The 4,286-nt window shown below is 36.0% G+C and overlaps 1 non-coding gene across 1 annotated transcript; it reads right to left on the reverse strand.

Annotated features, from left to right (window-relative positions):
- Nucleotides 1-955: 955 nt before the first annotated feature.
- Nucleotides 956-1,026, reverse strand: TRNAC-GCA. Its single transcript has one exon. It is a non-coding gene; the product is annotated as a tRNA-Cys (tRNA).
- Nucleotides 1,027-4,286: the final 3,260 nt, after the last annotated feature.

Consider the following 4,286-nt stretch of genomic DNA (forward strand, 5'->3'; position numbering starts at 1 on the left):
AAATTACTGAATTTAATTATTCTATTAATTATTTAATAATTAATATTTTTAAAAAGGCTTTGCAGAACGATCTATAAAAAAAGTGATACAGTTTGATTCCCCAACTCAATTAGTAGTATCTCTAGAGTCCACTTCTTCCCCATACTACGAGCGAAAGGGAAAATGTAAAGACTACCATTAAAGCAGCCCAAGCGAGACTTACTATATCCATGTGAATTATGTCCCCTATCTCTATGAATATGAAGAATTTATTCCATTATTGTTTCCTAATAATAGTGGAATCACTGGCGCAGAGTCAAAAAGGGATTCTGGCCCAACGCCCTTGATGAAAGACTCCACTAAATATGAAACGCTCCAATAAATCCACTTAGAACAAGTTCGTATATGATTTCTAGTAGAATCCGGAAAAATGAAACAAAATACACAGTCGCACTTTTCTTTGGAAGTATCAAAGGGAGTGTTACCTAATCTGTAGTAATAATAAGAACTCCTCGTTTTTTTTGTTGCCCTTTATTATCATTAAGTAAAAGCCAATTATCCGTCCAATCGAATATTGATTGAATGCCCGTGCATTCATAGACTCTTATGAGTCTGTATACTGCATACAAAGTATCTCCCGCCCCTTCCATAACGATTAATTCGATTCTCCCTCGGGCTTTTCAATCTAATTCAAGACCCGGTCAGTAGACCCTGCATTAGCAATTAGCAGTGGAAATAAATCGGTAACTCTTGATTTGATATGAAAGCGCTTCTACTACTATAATCTTTCCGTGAATCCTAAATGCAAGGATTAACAGCACTTTAAGTTTAAGGAACAGAAAAAAAAAAAAGAACAGAAACCCCAGCTATTTCGAATCACGAAAATGTCAAGAGTCGCGTACTTTGCTGGAAAAGATTCGGCGAGTTAGACCAGCCAAGCAGAATAAGGGATTGCGAGTCTTATCGTTTGTTGATCAGGCGACACCCAGATTTGAACTGGGGAAAAAGGATTTGCAGTCCCCCGCCTTACCGCTCGGCCATGCCGCCAAAACGATACAAAATAGATTAAAAAATTCCCCCTTTGCTTGTTTTGTTTGGGGGGGGGGTACTCAATGTCTTTTCTTTTTTTTGTGTACGTCCATATAAAATCTCGTTTTTCTTAATTCCTTGCCTAAAAAAAATATGTCCTTTTTTTGGATCGGCTCCGGTTCTTCAATTGATTTTATAGTATCTCACACAACATCTTAATACCTCTCTTTTCTCTTTCTTTTTTTCTATTGAAAAATGAAAAAAGAAATGTGCATTTTCAGTCACAAAAGCCAAAATTAAGGACAAATTGGAACCATTAACTAGTGACTGAAAATTCGTGACCAACTCTTGGATTGAAATTGAAATTGTCAATTTTGTTTCCTAATGATAGAAGAAAATCAAAATTGATACCTACCTAATCAATATTGGTTTTTTCTATAAAAAAAGCCTTCTCCATTTCAATTATAACAGCAATTATGAGTATATGTAAACCCCAAACATAAATCGTTTCGCGGCTAGCTTATTGGTTATCTTATCTGTGTCTGATGCCTCTCTATAGGGAATTTTCCGAAAATTGTCGTACTGCAATTTAGATTGAAGAGAAAATCGAAATTTTGATAGAGCACGACATGCGCTGTCCCGAAGCGAACTATGCAATAAAGGGGGGCGATGTATATATAGATAGCTATATCGGCACGGGTTTACTAAATACAAGCCGTCTTACGCACTTCAATCCTATTCTAAAAATTCGACTAAAAAAAGAAAAAGGGGGTTCTTCGCAAATCATTTTTTGAACAGTGGAATCCACGAAAAAGGTAAGTGCTAAAAAAATGAGCTTTACGCTGGTATATTGTGTCTGATTCTTATGTCTTTATCTTAGCGAATAGATCAAATCACGACGTTTATTTTTCTGGTATCCTAACGGATTGGAATATCATAATAATGGTATAAATTGAATTATTTTTTTGATTCTATACAAAACTCCGTAAGTCTAAGTGGAATTTATCGCTTCCTTTCCATTTGGATCTGTCTCTTAGAAATTCCAATTTTATTAAGTATAAAATCATCCTTTTTCCCCCGTTCATACGTATTTCATACATTCCATCTATATGGAGTTGGGTAAAATTTCATGCGATTCAGTAAACAGAATCTAAATTCCAGCATTCTGCATCGAATCATATGAATCGATGCAGAATGAGAAACGAATGGGATTTTTTGATAAATGGGAAATTCAAAATGCTCGGAGATGGAAATGCAGGAATGTCTACAATACCTGGGTTGAATCAGATACAATTTGAAGGATTTTGTAGGTTCATTGATCAGGGCTTAACAGAAGAGCTTTATAAGTTTCCAAAAATTGAAGATACAGATCAAGAAATTGAATTTCAATTATTTGTGGAAACATATCAATTGGTAGAACCCTTGCTAAAAGAAAGAGATGCTGTATATGAATCATTCACGTATTCTTCTGAATTATATGTATCCGCAGGATTAATTTGGAAAAGCCGAGGGGACATGCAGGAACAAACTATTTTTATTGGAAACATTCCTCTAATGAATTCTTTGGGAACTTCTATAGTAAACGGAATATACAGAATTGTCATCAATCAAATATTGCAAAGTCCCGGTATCTATTATCGGTCAGAATTGGGCCATAACGGAATTTCGGTCTATACAGGCACCATAATATCTGATTGGGGGGGAAGATTCGAATTAGAGATTGATAGAAAAGCAAGGATATGGGCTCGTGTGAGTAGGAAACAGAAAGTATCTATTCTAGTTCTATCAGCAGCTATGGGTTCGAATCTACGAGAAATTCTAGAGAATATTTGCTACCCTGAAATTTTCTTGTCTTTCCTGACGAATAAGGAGAAAAAAAAAATTGGATCAAAAGAAAATGCCATTTTGGAGTTTTATCAACAATTTGCTTGTGTAGGCGGAGATCCGGTATTTTCGGAATCCTTGTGTAAGGAATTACAAAAGAAATTTTTTCACCAAAGATGTGAATTAGGAAAGATTGGTAGACGAAATATGAACCAGAGACTGAATCTGAATATACCTCAGAACAATACATTTTTGTTACCACGAGATGTATTGGCAGCTGTCGATCATTTGATTGGACTGAAATTTGGAATGGGTACACTTGACGATATGAATCATTTGAAAAATAAACGTATTCGGTCTGTCGCGAATCTTTTACAAGATCAATTCGGATTGGCCCTGGTTCGGTTAGAAAATGTGATTAGAGGAACTATATGTGGAGCAATTCGGCATAAATTGATGCCAACTCCTCAAAATTTGGTAACTTCAACTCCCTTAACAACCACTTATGATTCTTTTTTCGGATTACATCCATTATCTCAAGTTTTGGATCGAACTAATCCATTGACACAAATAGTTCATGGGAGAAAATTGAGTTATTTGGGCCCCGGAGGATTGACAGGGCGAACTGCGAGTTTTCGGGTACGAGATATCCATCCTAGTCACTATGGCCGCATTTGTCCAATTGACACGTCCGAAGGAATCAATGTTGGACTTATTGGATCCTTAGCAATTCATGCGAGAATTGGTTATTGGGGGTCTCTAGAAAGCCCGTTTTATGAAATCTTTGAAAAATCAAAAAAAGTACGGATGCTTTATTTATCACCAAGTAGAGATGAATACTATATGGTAGCGGCAGGAAATTCTTTGGCACTGAATCAGGGTAGTCCGGAAGAACAGGTTGTTCCGACTCGATACCGTCAAGAGTTCCTGACTATTGCGTGGGAACAGGTTCATCTTCGAAGTATTTTTCCCTTCCAATATTTTTCTATTGGGGCTTCCCTCATTCCTTTTATCGAGCATAATGATGCGAATCGGGCTTTAATGAGTTCTAATATGCAACGCCAAGCAGTTCCGCTCGTTCGGTCCGAGAAGTGCATTGTTGGAACTGGGTTGGAACCTCAAGTGGCTCTAGATTCAGGGGTTCCCGCTATAGCCGAACACGAGGGAAAGATCATTTATACCGATATTGACAAGATTGTTTTATCGGGAAACGGGAATACATATTGTATTCCATTAATTATGTATCAACGTTCAAACAAAAATACTTGTATGCATCAAAAACCCCAGGTTGGGCGGGGTAAATGCCTTAAAAAGGGCCAAGAAAAAAGGAAAAAAAAAAACTTTTTTTTTTGAAAAAAAAAAAAAATTTTAAAATTTTTAGAAGGCTTTTTTTTTTTTTTAAAAAAAAAAATTAAAAAGGTTTTTTAAAATGGTTTAAATTTATTTTTTATGAA

This window comes from Citrus clementina, unplaced genomic scaffold (assembly GCF_000493195.1).
Source record: "Citrus clementina cultivar Clemenules unplaced genomic scaffold, Citrus_clementina_v1.0 scaffold_1294, whole genome shotgun sequence".
In the NCBI taxonomy this organism is placed as follows: domain Eukaryota; kingdom Viridiplantae; phylum Streptophyta; class Magnoliopsida; order Sapindales; family Rutaceae; genus Citrus; species Citrus x clementina.